Consider the following 20129-nt stretch of genomic DNA (forward strand, 5'->3'; position numbering starts at 1 on the left):
TATTGGTATAAATTATCTGATTTTGGATATATGATGCCTCTAATATCGATACCCGCCCTATATTAAATATTGGTGTAAATTAACATCGCACGAAGCAGGATTTTGAAAATAACCAGACCGTCGAGAGATTGTTTTTATTTGCAACGTAGAGGTATGATGTCACACACTCCTCCAAGTCACCGAGTTTGACCACAATACCATGTTATTGCATCTTACAACATAGGCTGTATGGTTCATGAATATAAAATTTCATAACATATTTCAGAAGTGTTGAGACTGTTAATGGGTCACGTGCTAAATACGAACCTCACACTTATAAAACAAACAAAGGTCATCTTGATACCTGAAAGTAAAACTTTGTCAAACAGCTGGAAGACAAAAAAACACTGCCAGAAGTAGTCCCGAAATGTCCGGTGTGTATACAAAAAATTATGAAGCAATATTGAGTTATGCTCCGGTAACGAAATGTGAGAGGGCGAGTTTCTAAATACCCAGCAAAACGTCGTTGGGAGTGGGATAATGATCACTTCATGACTCTAAAGTTTCTTACGTTTCTTCACTTTTTCACGAACACCTGGGCTTCACTGGTGGAATAGATGTATATATTGAACCGCAAAAGAAACGTCACCATGGACAGATATATGAGAAACCTTATTTGTCCAAACACTGTTAACATACTTTGAGACATATTAAAAAGATGAAACTTGGCAAAACTGATCATCAATGTTGAAATTAAAGTGTCAAATGTTCTTAAAGTGAAACACAACACTAGTCTCTGAGAAAATGGCATCACAAGGCGGTGATGAAGACCATAGGCACTTGAGCCCACACTCTGAGGAACGCCTGACGCAGTTCAGCTGCAGTTGTCGGCCTTGGTCGGACGTCATTCAGCCGTCTTTGAATCTCGTCCTACAGGTGCTTAATGGGATTTAAATTGGGACTGAGGGCAGGTCACTGCATGGTTCTGGTGCCACTCTGCTGGGGGGAGTCTCTTGTTGCTCTCGCAGTGTGGGCACAGGCGTTATCGTGCTGAAACTCGTGGTTGCGGCGACGTGCCAAATGAGGTATGGCGTGTGGTCTCAAGACTTGATCAATGTACCGAGCTGTTGTGACACCATTGCCTCTCCCTTGGCCGATGTCCTGGAAGACCACTGTGGGCAAGACTCATTCCACCCTACATCATGAAGCTCGGATCACCACACACGTATCCGAATAAAGCTTCCCGCGGCGTCGCCAGACTCTCTGTCTGCCATCTGCTGTTGAAATACAGTAACGGCTCTCGCCTGAGAAGAGGACTCTTCTCCACTGCTGGTGGCGCCACTGTTGGTGTTGTGTTGCCCACTGAAGACGGTCTCGGCGACGACGTGGTGTCAGTATGGGTCCTCGGTGTGGCATGTGACAGTGGAGGTGGCTACTCGTCAATCGTCGACGCACGGTGTCCGCACTAATGTGTCGCTGGTGTGTCCCCATGGTCTGTCGAGCAGTTTCCATAGAAGTAGCAAAGCGATCTTGAAAATGCTGTCGCACAGTCTGACGATCCTGACGTCTGGTGGTGACCCTTGGTCTTCCACTACGTGGACGGTCATCTGTAGTGTTGGTGGTCTGGTACCGTTGCTGGAGCCTGTATATGGTCCTTACGTGGACTTGAAATGCATTGGCTACTTGCCGGGCGGTTTGTCCAGCTTGCAATCGCCCAGGGGCTTGGTGTCGCTGATTTCTTGTCAATCTTGGCATGTGGTAGGTATTCAATAACGAATGAATGTTATCCGATCCGGGTGGATTTTTATAGGGCAAGAAATGGGGGAAAGCTTTTGCATTTCAATATGCACGGAACTCAAGTGCATCGGGTTACCATGGCCGTTGCCATGGTGCGTCTGGATGATCGGTTTTATTGTCATCTGCTTTGTCTTATTCATCATCAAATTTCATTTTTCCGGACAAGCTAATGTTGAATTTTAGAAACTTTGACAAAAATTACCCAGATATTAAAATGACAACTTTTCATGCAATGTTACTTAGGGTGACGTTTCTTTTGCGGTTCAGTATATATCCACAGGGATTCAATAAAGCACTCTAAATGTTCCGATCTTTGTCAACGCTTCATTTTGGCGTCTTTACTGGGGATCTTCATAAACGTTTCTGGTATAAGATTTCTTTATCCAAAGCTGGTACTGAGATCAGATATCAATGCCAGTTATTTTAACAGATACTTAATAACAGAAATATCAAAAGGAATGAGGCGACTCGAAACGGCTTACAAACATTTTTTTGTTTTCTAAAAAGGCATTATACTTCAAGATTTCCTCGATCGTTATATCCTAGGTGTTTTCCTTCAGTAAACTACATGCATGATTATCGGAGGAGGAGACGTCATGGATCGGATGATCAGGCTCAGTAACCTAAAGTCTTTTATGGTTGTTCCCAATGTCAATCACTCGATTGTCGTCATATAGCTGAAATATTGCTGAGTGCGGCGTTAAACAACAAACACGCACACACATGAGTGAGTTGGGTTTAAAGCCAATTTTAACAGTATTTCAGTTATATCGCGGGGTGTGTCACCTTAATGTGGGAGGAAAACCCGAAAAGATGCAGGTCTCAGATGTTTACCACTTCGGAGAAACCTACGAGCACGGGTATGGTGCTGACAAACCTAAAAACATAATTGGGGCGAACCGGGATTCGAACCCATAATCATAGGTTTCTGGGACGCAACTCTGCACAGCGAATCGCTGCGCCGTAGACGACTGGGCCACCCGTGTCCCCGCACACACATAAACTTACCAAAACCCCTTAAGCTATCATTCCCTATTTAATCTGACTCTTCTTAACTCAACTTAAATAATATGAAGTTGTTTGGTTAAGGTCATAATTATAAGATTCAAGTCCTTATAAAAAGGTTTATGGTGGACATGTGGAGTTCATTTCCACATTTCCAGCATCAGTGACAAAAACGATGGATGCAATTATCTCTTTTTACTTGTACCATATGATCCCGTGTTGTTGTTTCTTCAGAAGACATGCCTCTGCATGTGTTTATGACGGGTGCCTGAAATGTTTGTACCAATCTAGTTAAGACATCAGGAAACAAGCAAAAAATTGGCTAGGGACAAATTACAAACAATCTCATACACAGCGTCATCCCAGTTTTCCGAGTTGTAAATGGTCACACAGCTTCTCCATCAGGAACTCTTTTTTTTCATAGTGGGATTGGATGATTCCTGACAAGTGCGGAGAGGTCTTAAGTCCAGTATCTCTTAATAATGGCATATATACCTATCGTCGTCAATACCCTTTACTTGATGAAAACTGTGCCTCATATGCCTGCAGCAGTAATGCAATATAGCACGACCGCAAAAAACACCAGAACAGGATGTGAGGCTTCCAACCTGTCGCTACCATATTCAGTGTTTTTCTTTTTAAGCCCTATCACATCCTGAAACGCAATGAAAAGTTTTTGTGAACAAAATATTCTTACTGAAAAGCTCACTGTCAACAATACATAATGGCCCATTAGAATAAATGGATAAATCTTGATAAATCTCATCGGATTTCACATTGCATCGATCTTTGTTTGATTTAAAATTGAGGCTTTTAGATTACATATACTTTATATGCATTGGGGATATCATACATATGTGTTTTGTTGTTAAAGACGCACGTCTAAGTGATAGAGTGAGTTGGGTTTAACGTCGCTTTCAGCAGTATTCCAGTTATATCACGGCATGTCAGCTTAATGTGGGAGGGAAGCCCGAAGTGATGCAGGTCTTAGACGTTTGGTAAAACCCGAGAGCACGGGAATGGTGCTGACTAACCTGGAAGCATAATCGGGGTGAACCGGGATTCGAACAGGCATGCATTATGCGTGCGTGCGTGCGTGCATGCGTGCGTGCGTGCGTGCGTGCGTGCGTGCAGACGTAATCAAATCGATACTGGGTTGAAAACAAAAGTCACCGACACACTTACTTAACAGTCAAAACACAACTATGATACCCGTCCTAATACATCAAATAACCATTTCTTTTTGTTTCATTTTTAACCGTCATCAACCATGGGTGTTTTCCCTCCTTTGCCCAGCAATTTATGATACTCACACAAATATCACAGTCACAATATTATCAAAACTATTTGAGTCCTATATAATACTATTAACAATTGTATTATGGCAGTACACAAGAGAGTGGCGAACAAAATCCAATGGCAGAACAATTACAGTGGCAGTATAACATACAATAACAGTGGTAATAGCAATAAAGTCAGTGAAAGTAATATTCACCTTTCAGCAACAGTGGTCAAGCTTCCAAAAAGGCCAAGGTGAAAATATGAACTTTGCACAACCGCTAGTCTTGATGTAATGTGAGAAGATCAAGGCACATCTTCCCAACTTAAATGGTCTAAATCCCTTCTAGAAACGCCCATAGCTTGCTGGATCAGTCTATAGCTGTTCTAGAATATTCCACATTACACTTGACTCCAAAAGCATCGGAATATAGTAACTTCCACACCTCTGCTTACATTAGATAGTACTACATTCCTGACAACTAACCATTGTCAAAACACATGATTGACATCATGAGCATCGATCAACGCAATTGGGATACGATGACATGCATAAACCAAGTCAGCGACCTTGACCGCCCGATCACGTTAGTCGCTTCTTGCGACAAGCATAGTCTCCTTTTACGGTAAGCATGGATTGCTAAAGACCTATTCTACCCCGGATCTTCACGGGTCTATTAAATGTATTTGATATCAATGCATAACTGTTATGGCTGAAGTACTGCCGATGTGATCTTAAATATTAACCCATCATTATATGCCTCTCAGGGAGAACGGGTGGCCCAGTCGTCTAAGGCGCAGCGATTCGCTGTGCAGAGTCGCGTCCCTTGGGCACGCCAGAAACCTATGATTGTTGGTTCGAATCCCGGTTCGCGCCGATTATGTTTCTAGGTTTGTCAGCACCATACCCTTGCTCGTGGGTTTCACCGAAGTGGTAAACGTCTGAGACCTGCATCACTTCGGGCTTTCTCTCACACATTAAGATGACACGCCGTGATATAACTGGAATACTGCTAAAAGCGGCATCAAACCCAACTCACTCACTCACCATATGCCTCTCACTGCCATCACGATCATGACATATCTGATTTTGTAGACGTTGCAAGAATATTCGTCATGAACACAATTCAGTGTGACATAATGCTTCGGGGCTTGATGCAACAGTAATATGAATTGTCTCCACATTTAGATGGACAAAACGAGCACAGGTATTATATCTCATAAGGACACTGTTCTCACCAGTGCCACTCAGGAAATAACTTCAAAAGAGAGCTAAATGCGGGTTAGTTATGCAGTATTCATTCATCAGACGCACCAATACACATCTTAGCTACAGTCATGGCTGATAGGGTTTGTGTCATCGCATTACTGGTAATTGCGGCTCGCGATCCAAAAATACACCTGCCGTGATTTACCTGTGGGATTTAATTGAAGAGTGAAGATGCCAAATATATTCCATTATCGGCAGGTGTTAACCTACAAGCCAAAATCACCTACGTAGACATGACGCTTGTGACCTTAGTAATTCAGACAACACTATTAATTTCACGTTTTCACTTTCGTCAACGTTCATTAACAAGTACACATGAACTAAGCTCATTCAAAAGAGTTGCACTTTTGTAGTGATATTTCTATATAGCTGGAATATTGCTGAGTGCGGCGTAAAACAAACAAACAAACTAACAAAAATGTATCAAGTTTCCTTGTAAATCGCATCATTATCATTATACATATCCGATGAATTAGCATGATGGTGTCCCCCGTGCAACAATAATCATTTAAGATCAGGGTTTTATTGCAGACATGAAGGGCGTCTTGCCTCTTTCTGATAGATGCGCTAATAAAATGTCTCACCTCCAAAGTCAGTAGTGATCTGCACCTTCGCAGCTTGTCAACGTGAAAACGTGCACGAACGCTGTACGTACGAGGAGATAAACATGTATTTTCAGTGTAAGCAATGTTAATCTTAGATTTGAAATTGCTGAATTGAATTTATATTTTCAATAAAATTGTTTTCCTTACAAAGATTGCTTTACAGCGATTTTCTAACAAATGGTTCCTCAAAGCTTCTCATGTTTAAGTTAGTATGACCACAAATTCAAGCAAGCTGCTGCATATACTCAAACACTGTTTTTAATGTACTTTACTTGCATATATGAAGGCTAAGTGGTATTACCAAGCAAACAGTGAGTGATCACCTCACAGAAAGTGGTTAAAGTGTTCGCTCGTTTCGCCGAAGGCCTGGGTTCGATTCCCTACATGGGTGCAATGTGTGGAGCCCATTTCTGGTCTCCCCCGCCGTGATATTTCTTGAATATTGCTCAAAGCGGCGTAAAACCATACTCACATACTCACTGAAAGCTTTAGCTACCAAGCACCACTATGACGTCTTATAGCTAAAATGGATAGAATTATCATAAAAACGCCCGCATGTTATCAGAAATGAGCGGGCCACTGTAACTTGATAAGCCCTCATATTACTTCACGACGAGCCATTATCACGCCCGTTGTTAGGTGACGTCATAGGATAGGGATAGGTGACGTAACGTTCAATAGTGACGTCATCTGGTTTGTTGTATGACGTTTCCATATTTGTAAAATATGGTCAGTGACATTCGTGTTAATTGCAGTAAATGTTTCAAAATCGACATTGTTGTTTCTTTTTATTTGATAACAAATTCCATCAATTTTAGCTATAATAACGGTAACGCTATTTTTCAGGGCATTATCATTTGTAGAAGCCCTCGGTCATTTCATTTCGGTCAGTTAATGGAAGACCTCGGGCTTCTGCAAATGATATTGCCCTGAAAAATAGCGTTACCCATATAATATCGTTAATTGTGCAAACGGTATGACGTCACAGATAGGGTGAGACAAGCGTGATATTTCAACCTCTTTTTGCCCCCTTAATTTGAAGTGCAATCTCTGTCGAGTTCTGCCGTGTTTTATAGCCAAACATAACTTGATTATTTTTTTTTAACTTACGATTGTACGTATCAATATTTGAAATGACGTGATTGAGGAAGACGATGTAATACTTTCCCATTCCCATTACATAACCTTCCGCGGTTCAGCTATTTGAATCAGAGGTGGTTATTTGGATTTGATATCTCTGACTGACCAATCACAACCGAGTATTTTCCAAAGTCGCATGGTCATTTGAATATGCCATACATGTTTCACATTCACTAATTGTAGTTCTGAAAGTTAGTTTAAATCTTCGTGTTACTAATTCGCAATTCACTAAAGTATTTGAACGACTGAATACATGAACGGTTTACGGATAACTCCGTTATTGTTTGTAAGTTTTGTTTATCGTACAATAAAACACCGCGGGATGAATAAACCACGAGTCGTTAGTTTCTTATATGAGATATCAACATTATGTACAGCCTATTTAAGGATGTTGATAACAAATGTACAAGCTTTATAAATATTAACCCCTATTTAAATAATGATGATTCTCTCAAAAGAATCCGACCTCGGCAACGTCGGACAAGTCCATTTTATGCACAGGTGGATATCTCCCGGTTTGGGAGTTATCTGTGTTGCCCTGTTACATCTGTGGGGAACAACTCACAAGACACTCCCCTCTCAAAAATAACGTCGTCAAACACACGACGTCATCAAGTGCCGAGCTCATGTTCTAATCTCCAGAAATGACGTAATGATAGAACATGAAATAAACAACACTTAGTTCCTCATTGCTCTTTGCCATTTATTGCGTAGCTATCTTATATAGGCTGATATGATTTGTTATGACTTTCTACAAGAACAACCAATATAGATGTGACCTTAACTTCCGACAAGACACTTAGAAACATCGTACATGCCAATGATAAAGGTCCCACCCGATCCACTTCAGACCTAAAGGGATGTGTATGTGAGATCGCATTCAGTTGGGAACACATTGGAGATACATATAGCCACCAGAATAAAAGAACAGATGACCTCAGTATGTTGCCAAATCGGACATGAAACCTGTTCTTTCGAGAACACCTCATCAACAAACCTGATCACGTATTTTCCAGGCAACAAACACAAACTCTCATATCAATATCAACCACTGTAAAAAGAGTGAGTGAATTTGAATCTACGCCGGTTTTAGCAATATTCCAGAAATATCACGGCGGGGAGCACCAGAAATGGGTTTCACACATTGAACACATGTCGGGAATCGAACCCGGGTCCTCAGGGTGACGAGCGAATGCCTTAACCACTAGGCTACCTGACCGCCCTGTCAAACTTCAACAAACTATAGGAATTGAAAGAAACAAGACAGCGTTTAACAGAGATCAATGCATCTGTCTACCAGTGTCTCCTTTACTGTTCTGTAACCAGTTCGTACAATGGACAATCTTGATTGTCTTATTGTTATATTGTTACCCTAGTCAACTCGAGAGCTTTGAGAGAGGCAATTGTCATCACACGTAGTGCAAACTTTCACTGCAGTTATTACCTTTATTCATCAACATGTCCGCATATATATACATACAAAAGTCAATGTAATAAAATTATATTAACTCAATTAAGTAACCCTGAAACGTCGTCACAAACCATAAAGAAGTTCTGTCCATATAGCTTTCATGCCTTCATCATCTTTCAACTTCTAAATGCTTACTAAAGACTTGACCTGTTGGCCTGTAGTGGATCCAAGTGATTTCTCAAACCACCATCATGAGCAGTTCCGACACATGTATTCACTGTTTCAATGCCCAGTACAGGTTATTGGTCTCTAGGTATATTTCAAAACCTTTGCCATATATCTTTTAAAACATGATATGCACCTATGCACAAACATAAAACCACAAAAACCGTTCCATCTTCATAAGAAATATCTGCTGATAGCAGAGACCTTTCAATTCCGACAATATCATGAGCATTTGTCTATGAATCACTATTAAATAGAATTGTCTGGAATGTTGTAACTTTGATCAAACAACTTTTGAGCAAGAGTCGAATGACGTTCTTTGAAATCAACGTAGAAAAAGCATGCTCGAGTGTACCTCAAATGTTGTGAAATGTACATATGAAAGGCTGGAGTTGTTGGAATATGGGTGTTCACACAGGAAAAGTTGATTGATAGAAAGTTGCAATCAACCCCCTTTTCATACATTCTTGTGGAGTGTGTTAACCCTGAATCTTTAGGCATAAATCTTAATTGGAAACAGATGAAGCGGTTTCAATGGTCCTTTTTTCCCTGTTCGGTTGGGTAAATCAGTGGAAGGGAATTGACTACTTCACCGTTATTAAACGATATCAGATCATCGATATACCTGAAACTTTCAGTTAAACTCCCTGGCCAACTTTCCTTGTTTTGATTTTACCAATCCGCCCAGACAGATCAACAAGGGGAGCACAACCCATGGTGATTCATACTTCTTGCCTAAATGTGATATCCTCAAATTTGACATAGACGTTATCAACGAGGAGGTTCAGCTTTTCACATATTGTTTTCTCAGTAAACTTCAGATGACAGTTGCGTTCATTTTGACAAACTAGCCTGACCCTCTGAAAATATATATGTTACTATATGGTCAACACGTTTAGTGACAAAGGGCGCATGGATAAAGGAATGAAGTTTGTTTTCCAAAAGTATTTTTTAGGGGAATAGTGGTGTACAAAGTTGAAAAATCAAATGTTTTGACATTATTCTGAGTTTGCAAAAATTCAAGCATCCTTTGATTTTATGAGAATCCAACTGGTATTAATTCCGCTTGTTGGTTTGTTGGATTGTTGTTTAACGCCTCACTCACCAGACTAAGTGAGTCTGCACCAGAAAATCCAGTGATTGATATCATGAGCATCGATCCACGCAATTGGGATTGATGACATGCTTCAACCAAGTCAGCGAGTCTGACCACCCGAATCCGCTTGTCTCCCACTTGTTCTGTAAATATATAGAAAGTCCATTCTTGGTTGTATTAAGGATTATGGTGAATCTTTGTTACAGGGATTGGGTGATACATTTGCTGGACCCAGCAATCTTTCTTTGTACGATTTTTATGGAGCTTTGGAATCCAGTACAAAGGGGGAACAGTCAAAAGTTGTTAGTACTGATGCATGGTTTTGGCAGTTGTCTTCCATAGTTAATATCCTGGCGTTGTATAAGGCATTATGTGATATGTCACTCATACCAAGTTCTTCAATCAAGCAAATAATGCAGTGATGCGTACATAGCATAGTTAATTAAGTCCTTGTCGGCCGGAGCAACCACAATCTTTTCATGTGGGACAGCAAGGCTTTGGGTGACAGCTGACTGTGATTGACTCTATTCCTAGGTTAACCCCACGCACTGTTTTAACCCAGACATGCAACAGGTTCCTCTTCTGTCTGAGACCTACATCACTTCGGGCTTTCCTCCCACACGCCGTGTTATGACTGGAATACTGTTAAAAGCGGCGTTAAACCCAACTAACACAGCACCAGTTTGGTGCAGCCGTGACGAATCTTGATATACGGATGTAGATTGTATAAGGAATACCATTCTTCATCACATAACTTAATCACCGGGCGTTCGAGTGGTATGGGTAAACTGAACGTAACCGAACATGACAGAACTGTGTGTAATCACTTTGATGCGAGTGATACTGTCATACCTGTCTCAGGCCATGAAAAAAACATAAAATATGTTTCTCATCAGATGCTTATTTTTAAGCATGTTAACCAAGAAATCTGTAGTAAAACTTAGTTTGAAACCAACAAACATCTAAGAAATGGTACAACAAATGTATTTACAAATTTGACTAGGTTTACAAGTCAACACAAATAATTGCGCAGCAATTACAATGGTAGTACACAATAGAGTGGCCGTACAATATTCAGTGGCAATATATGATATAACTTCTTTGATACGCATTTAGAAGTTGGAGTACTAAGTAAGCATAAGAATTTATGGATGAACAATTGTAATAAGAAGTTGTTCATCCATAAATTCTTATCCTTACTTAATATATGATATGGTAGTGGTCAGTATCAAATACAAAGAAAGTCAGTGACAATGGTATATTCACGCAGCAGCGACAGTGGTCACGCTTCCGAGAAAGGCCAAGGCAGGGAATCCGGGGTCATGTGTGATCTTCACACGAAAACTGGTTTTGATTGAATGAAATGTGTGAGAGATACGAGAGGAGCACTCTTGTCCCCTCATATACAGTCTAACTAGCTACTACCGCCTCCGTGATCTAGTGGTAGAGCGTCCGCCTGGGGAGCAGAAGGTCCAGGGTTCGATCCCCGGCCGCGTCATACCAAAAGACGTTAAAAGATGGTACTTGTTGTCTTCAGCTTGGCATTAAGGGGCTAAAACAAGGACTGGTCGGCTCGGAGTCGGTATACTGAGTCTGAGTGTGGTATTCTTGTTAAACTCAGGCATGGTATAGCTAGCACTATAAATTGGCATCAGTCCGGACTAGTACAGGCAGCCATACAGACACACATATACACACACGCACACATACCTCCATCAAAACCCGGGCATTATTTTACAATAATACAAATAAAACCGGATTGTTTTGCCGGTCAAAACCTAACATTATTACCTTCCTGCAAATATATCGTTCAATTTGAATGTTTTAACCGACCCCTTAATTTGTTTAGTTATTCGTTGCCCTACTGTGGATAAATGTTGTAACAATTATTTCGAAAAGGAATATATTATGATTACGTCAGTATGACTTCAAAGCTAAACAATGGTATCACTGTATATTACGCATCAGATAAACGAAAAATGAATTGCGTTGATATAATGCGTGAGTCAGTGAAGGTAATAAATTAGACAAATAGCCGCCTTTGGCGGAAGACTGCTGTCGGTCAACTAATGTAAAAGCAAATTCTGCGAGTTAGTAGACACATCAAATAAGTATCCATTAAACCGCCATCAGACCTCTGACGCAATTCGGTCATTTAGATTTGATTTACTATGATTACATTACGTTGCCTGTTACTGTTTTGTCTCATGGTAAATCGAGATCGTTCGTTTGAACGCTTTTAATAAGAATTTAAACGATGTGGCCATTTCGAAATCAATTCTGTCATAATAGACCTTCTGCTGCCTCGTGTTATCGTGGTCTGGGTATTGGTTATCGCTTTGAACACCGGAGTCTGTTTGCCAGAAAACAGATTACAAACAGATGTTTGGTAATGATATTTTGTACAGACTGGAATTAGGACTATTTGTCTGGCTTCATGAAATGCAAACTATAAATTCAGACTAGATCTTCGCGTCTAGTCGACAGTTCATGTTAAATATTTATACCGGAAGTTGAATTCTTCATTCTATCACCATTAAAAAAAGCAGCATTTATACCGGAAGTCGGAGATTTGATTCTATCACCATTGTTGCATTTATGCCGGAAGTTGATGACTTGACTCTATCACCATTATTGCATTTATGCCGGAAGTTGATGACTTGACTCTATCACCATTATTGCATTTCCATTCTTTTACTACTCGGGGCGTTCGGGTAGCCTAGTGGTTAAAGCGTTCGCTCGTCACGCCGAAGACCAGGGTTCGATTCCCGACATGTGTACAATGTGATATTGCTGGAATATTGCTCAAAGCGGCGTAAAACCAAACTCACCCACTCACTTTTACTTCTCAAAATTAAATGGATTACATTTTATGATTAGAACTTTGTGCTACCGGTGTCGGTTGGGTATTTATCATTCATTGAAAGTTGCCAGAGAATGTGAAAAGCACATTGCGCCCAAAGGAAAGACGACACACAGTTAAGAGTGTATTTGCAGATCCGTGCATTGTGTCTCAATAGTTTATCGTTCCAAAACACTTCATAAAACAGTTCATAAAATCACTACTTGCATTGCCACTTTGAATAAATACACGAATAAAAATGGCCGAAACTAGCACAACTTACAGAGTTTCGTTCAGTTCAGTTGAGGTAGATTCGGTTTTAGGATAAAACATCAAATACACTGAAGGAGACGGTACTAGGTGTACTGTTTTCCTCTTTAGTCGCCATTAAACCCATATTGTAAAATTATACTCAACAACACAAGAAAGTACACACTTATGAATAACCATGTTACCATTGTTATTACTTCGGGGGCACGGGTGCAGAATTGTTTGCCTTGGGTACGCCATGAACCTATGATCGTGGGTTTGAATGCCGGTGCTCCACGATTATCTTGTACTGTTTGTCAGCACCATGCCCGTTCTCGTGGGTTTCACCAAAGTGGTGAGACCTGTGAAGATCCGGGGTAGAATAGGTCTTCAGCAACCCATGTTGCCGGAAAAGGCGACTATGCTTGTCGTAAGAGGCGACTAACGGGATCGCGGACTTGGTTAATGCATGTCATCGATTCCAATTGTGTGGCTCGATGCTCATGATGTTAATCACTGTATTGTCTGGTCCAGACTCGATTATTTACAACAGACCGCCGTCATATAGCTGGAATATTGCTGAGCGTGGCGTTAAACAACAAACCAACCAACCAACCAAAGTGGTAAACGTCTTAGACCTGCACTTCGGGCTTTCCTCCCACATTAAGCTGAAACGCCATGATATACTAGTAACTGGAATACTGCTTAATATACCCAACTCACACTTTGTTCAATTGAGATGAGTCCAGTATAGCACAGTGTACCAGTATATTATTTGGCGTCAACTGGTCAGTGTACCGTTACACTGACCACGTGGCACACCAGAACCACATTCACATGGCAAGTGACTGTCGTCTTATTCCTGTATGTTTATGTTCAATGCTGTAATGAAACACTGTTTGCTTTAAATATTACTTGAACACAACTCGCTCACATATTTGTGGTTTGCAGTCGTCAGGATGCATCTTTCTGGAAACCATGTTGATGATGTAAATAAAAGCGACAAACCCTTCCATTCTTCAAAAGCAGAGTCGATTGTCCGATTCCGACTACATCATGAGCATGTGTTTATGAATCACTATCAAATAGTGATGATACCATCTGTTCGCGAAAAAGTTAATGTATTCTGATTTAATTCGAGCAGAAATCCGATTTATATGAATAAAGAGAGAGAAAGATAACACAATTGCTTCCCATGGGGATGGCTACTTCTTGCTTAAAGCAAAACTCTTTAACGTTGTCGCTGTTTACTGGTTCGCCTGGCCGGATAACACGACTTATCGTGATGTAACTGCAGGCTTAAGGTACAGGAGAAAACTAACTAAACAAATATTCAACCCAGCATTGGAAACAAAACATGAGATAGGGTAAAACAACCTTCTTCAAAATGCTTTCAACTTGATGCCTTCAATTCAATTGAATTCAATTCTAGAACGTACAAAAGCGACTCGCTGACCATGCCATGTCAACGACCATTACGGCTGAACTGACCTCTCACCATCGACAAGCACATCACGATTAGCATGTCATCATGTCAGATGCAGAAGATGGAGTAATGTGGTGTTCAACGATTTTAGATTTACTTCAGGTTTAATCTGACTTTTTCAGAATGGTTGTGTTCGTGTCACAGAGATTGCTGTTTTCAACAAGTCGAGCAGCTTCTCTTGGAGAGATGATTGAACTATATCGGATAAGGCTTGTAAAGACTTGCCATGCAGTCGACAGGAATACGTTGCAAGGCTTGTAGAGATAGTCATGGTTGACACACCCCCAAGGTATCCCTTGAAACGTGAAGTGTCGCTTACATTTTCACATTCATGTTTTTACTCTGAGGTGAGGTGAGGTTTTGGACATGATGTTTGGGGTCTGCGGATATTACACACACACAAACACGCACGCACGCACACACGGACACACACGCACGCACGCATGCACGCACGCACGCACGCCCGCACGCACACACCTCCCCATACACTCCCTTCCCAAATGACACACCCTCTGGTTCCTGATTGTCAGGTCTATGTATGGCCCAATTCATTATTTCATGTTTATAAATATATATATGAGCACAGTGAAGTTCTAACTCTCAGGCACAATATAGTAATAATTAAATAAGTGGAGTAAGATTGAACACAGTTTTAATTGGCTAGCGCTTACAATGGACAAATAACTTACGCCTTTACATATAACTTACATATTCACTTATTTATGAATGAAATGTTGCTCTTTTTGAAACATTGTAGGTTCATGATCAATATTTAGCTTATATAGCGGGAAAACTAAAAAGTTGCCGCTTCCACATGTATCTAAATGTTCACTGAGTGGAATCGTGCGGTTGTGTGGCTGCTTTATTTGTGAACGGTGAAAATTTAATCTTCTTTTTTAATTTTAGTTCTCTCTTTCCGATATACTTTTCATTGCATCCTCTACAAACAATCAAGTAAATAACATTTATAATGTAATGTGTCATATGCATGTACAGTCTCGTAAACACAACATCCATTTTTGAAGTGCACAACATGCATTCATTTCGTGAAATGAACATCGAAAATCAAAACAATTATTTTTTAAAGAACTACACTTTTCTTTTGTCTCGTCAGATTCATATTGTATTTTATTTACTTGGCATCGCGTATGCTCATTTCCGGTCTTGAAGGATCCATTCTGACTGGTGACCCTGCCATTGTCTGTGTTCCATATAATCTGCTGTTGAATGTGCGATCTTCTTACAACATTGCTGGGTACTCCCTTGGGCGTGTGACTTATTGGCTGTCGTCTTCCGCCGCGACTCGCAGATTTAATGCACAAGAATATCATGACACCCAAACGCTGCGCTCATCGCGTAATGACTGCCCCCGGGGAAGTGAAGGAGTCCTCTCATTATTTCAACCACAGAACCATTAGTGCTACAAGTTGGCTTCGTTTAAAACGCTGGATTTCAAGAAAATGTCTCCTTTCATATTTTTTGATGGAGCAACTGACAGAAAATGTGGACCTGGGGGCAGTAATATGTTTAAATGCTTCAAAACCCCATCATTCTGAAAGCGAGACTTATCTATTGAAATAACGGCCTGCCATTTTTTGGACGTAGCATCAAGCTGGTACGACAGTTTGAATGGGCATCATATATTGATAGGGGCTGCTTGAAAGACATCTCGGAGAAAGCATTACATTAAAAGCTTTAACTATAAATACATGTTTGCAGGAAGCCACACGCAAAGACCCCGTAGGATGTTCTGAAGCTGTCGAAAGTTTGACTGACAGAGATGGTAAAGTTCCTTCTCAAACTTGACAAGCACACGCCGTTTTCATTTCACTTTGTTGAGCTGCCTCAATGTAGATTTAGAAGGATTATTGCTGGTAAGAATTAGGGCACCACGTAGTACCTCTTTGAAGTGAAAACCAATAAGGGAAAATAGTTTGGTGAGTAGTTTTTCACACTGCCGGGCGCGTTAAACATTAACAACAGCTGGTGTAGCACGCACGACAGTTTTTCTTTCCACGCACTTTAAAAATCGTCATTATCTCCCTGTAGCCACAGCGCAGTTGAACAGCCAATACGTCTGCTGAGCCGTAACGAAATCAATCAAGTTAAATAGGGGAGGACGACTTTTGTCGTCTTCACTTTGCAGTGCTATATAATTATGTATAACAAATAGGCACGGTAAATCAAACGTAATGTGAATGTGTTAATTTGCATGTGCATTATTCTCGTTGGTCCAGTATACACCGTTCTTCAATGGTGAACACACGAACCATTGAGTGGGCTGAAAGATTGCAATGAAAGTATTTTTACCATATAACGACAAAATGAGTCAATCATGTGTAAATTTACAATTTAACGTTTATACATTCATCTGACTCCGTGGTCTGGTGCATCGAGCGTCTGCTCGGAGAACGGTAGGTCGCTATATCAGTGCAACGCGTCTTGAACGCGACATTAAACCCGATTTCACCTCACCTCGTGACCCGTGAAGATACGAGGTAGAATAGGTCTTCAGAAACCCATGCTTGCCCTAAAAGGCGACTATACTTGTCGTAAAAGACGACTAACGGGATCGGGTGGCCACATTGCGAGGATCGATGCTCATGATATCAATCACTGGATTGTCTTGTCCAGACCGCCGTCATATAGCTGCAATACTGCTGATAGAGGCGATAAACAACAAACAAACAAAAGAAACATTGGACAAAAATCTTTCAATCCAAACCTTTTCGACCTAGCCGATTATATGTGGCATCGTATCCCACGGTGTGGATCGATGGTCTTGGTCTCCGACTGAATGTCTTAGGCTTTGCGATTCGCTGTGCAAAGTTGCGTCCCTTGGGCACGCCAGAAACCTATGATTGTGGGGTTCGAATCCAGGTTCGCTACGATTATGTTTCTAGGTTTGTCAGCACCATACCCGTGCTCGTGGGTTTCACCGAAGTGGTAAACGTCTGAGATCTGCATCACTTCGGGCTTTACTCCCACATTAAGCTGACACGCCGTGATATAACTGGAATATTATTAAAAGCGGCGTTAAACCCAACTCACTCACTCACTCACTCGACGGAGTGGGGCGTTTGCTCATAACATAGATGACCGCTTTGAAGGCCGCATTGCAGATGAAATACAGTTCTTATTCATTCGTCCTGTATATTTTGATTTGAGACAAAAGTGAGTGAATATGGTTTTACGCCGTTTGTAGCAATATTCCAGCAATATCACAACGGGGGACACCAGAAATGGGCTTCACACATTGTTCCCATGTCGGGAATCGAACCCGGGTCTTCGGCGTGACGAACGCTTTAACCACCAGGCTACCCGAACGCCCTTGAGACAAAAGTACGTCCCCGATATATACCCTAAATTTAAGAGTGTCATTTTGTTAAAATAACTATTAATAATCAATTTGTACTTATAAATGTCGTTACAAAGGTCAAAAAAAGTTTTCCGTTTAAAATGAAAACCCTCATTGTCAAATCAGTATTTTTTTGGTCACCAGTGTGCTTGCCATCTCGGAAAATTCATTTATGTCCTTAAAATGTACACAAATAGACCGCAGTGATAATGCTGGATTATTGCTGGCTGTGACGCTAAACAGCCAACCAACAAAGACAAATCCAATCCAATCCAATCACATTCAACAATAAATAGAGGTTATCACGCGAGTGTGTTTGGGGATGGTAAATATCCTGCATTAGGAATAAACATTGTATTTAGCGAGCCTTGGCGAGCTAAATACATAGTGTTTATTCCTAATGCAGGATATTTACCATCCCCAAACACACAAGCGTGATAACCTCTTTATCATATAATGTCATTCTTTAATTCTGTGCTTCAAAATCGCTTCCCCTCTCTCACAAACATTACCGAAACATTGCGAGTTTTCCTGGAATGCGCGCTTTAATATATATACGTCATAGGGTAAGTGATGTGTCAGTCGGACAGTGACAGTAGCCAATATAGTTCCAACTGAAATCTGTTTCTTATACAGTGGCGAAGCAACATATACGCAAAACAACAATTGTTTTTATTTTCCTTTCGTGGCAATCCATCGGTCTGTCCGCTAGAGTAACTGCCCTTTGTCAAAGGGAAGCTACTCTAACCCTAGTCTATGAGAAGTCACGGCCACGGTCAGACGTTATTGACAGTCGGTCTGTCATAACGTTAAGAAGTGTAGTCAGATGTACACACGGCGACACAACGAAACAAGGTAACAATTCAAACATATTTGGTTCCAAATCCAACTATTTTAATTTGTAGAGAAGGTTTCAAGCCGCAGAGGTCCACAAGCACAGATATGGCTACTGATTCCGCTTGGCTAGGCCTCGTGCCCTCGCAAAATTGTTTCGAAATTTATATCTCCAAAGTTGCCAAAACTTATAAAATGTCTTAGCTACGTCACAGTTAGACACTGATTTGCAGTATATTAGACTGTTCTTTTGATAATGATAGCAATTATCCCTGTAGTTTATCCAGATTCCCGATGGTTAATTCTGACTCGATCGCCAAATGACGAGGGCGATGCCATGTTTGTTTATAAACATAGAAAGTAGTCCCCACTTGACCTTTGATATTTGCATCTTTATCCGCATATGACCCCAACGGATATCGTTTTTATCCGTTGGCTTTATCCTGCCGAGAAACCTACCCATTATATGATAAAGTGTTATATCGACAGTATCCCTTGTTAATCTAAGCTCGCCCCCTCAGTTAGATCATGACCGTCTCTAGACGTCATCGTCACTCGGAACAAAACGGACCACGTTAAGCTCTAATTGGAGATTTTGTTATATAGTTTGAAGACATACAGAAAGGGTTTTAGGTGTTTGAGACAGTAGGCTGGAATCAACGAATATCTATCACTGCTTAATGTCGAAACAATGTAAGAATGAATAGAATTGTGTCATGCACCAAATTCGATTCACTTCCCTCTCTCAAGTTTCTCGAATAATTGCTCACAATCAATCTGACGTCCGCCGAACCTGACGTTCCTGAAATGATGTATACCCCAGTGTAGGCCTAATTATTGGATGAACTGCCGATCAGAAAACTTGACCAGACGAATTGTTTCGTTGGTTATATAACTGATTTTGTGTTACAGTAAACTACGGTTATAACGAACACGCTTACAACGAACTGACAGATATAACGAACTTATTTTTAGTCCCGGCCTTTTGTTGTATGTATGCTATATATCTGCTTATAACGAACTACGGTTATAACGAACTAAAATTAGTGGTCCCTATTAGTTCGTTATAACCGTAGTTCACTGTATTTTGTGATTATCTGTGTCTTTTAGAATGTTAATAAATCGCTAGAGAATTATAGAACAAACAAAAAATCGACAGATTAAATCAATGATGATGCAGCGAAAGCTCGTTTTTCAGGTCGGTTATTTTAAAATTTCATATTAACCAATCATGGACTGGTATATGTTTTTTTAATGATATGTAGACGTCCAAAACAGAAACAATGGGGGAAGATTTCTGGACTAACGAGCGTTCATTATATTTTGTGGCTGGTTATGAAATAATACTCTATAAACTTTCAACGCAAAATGAACAAGGACTAACCCTTACAGAACTGTAGTCGGCATATATAAAATCGTAGTTGTTAAATCGGGACAGAATGTATCAAATTGAAATACATCATTTATCACCGTAAGTGTGGACGTTAATGTTAGCTGTGTCAATTATAATTTAGAAAAACCGGCAGTGTTGTGCATCATTATTTACTGGTGTCT

Source organism: Haliotis cracherodii, unplaced genomic scaffold, assembly GCF_022045235.1.
Source record: "Haliotis cracherodii isolate W230 unplaced genomic scaffold, xgHalCrac1.p SCAF_10, whole genome shotgun sequence".
Taxonomy (NCBI): Eukaryota; Metazoa; Mollusca; class Gastropoda; order Lepetellida; family Haliotidae; genus Haliotis; species Haliotis cracherodii.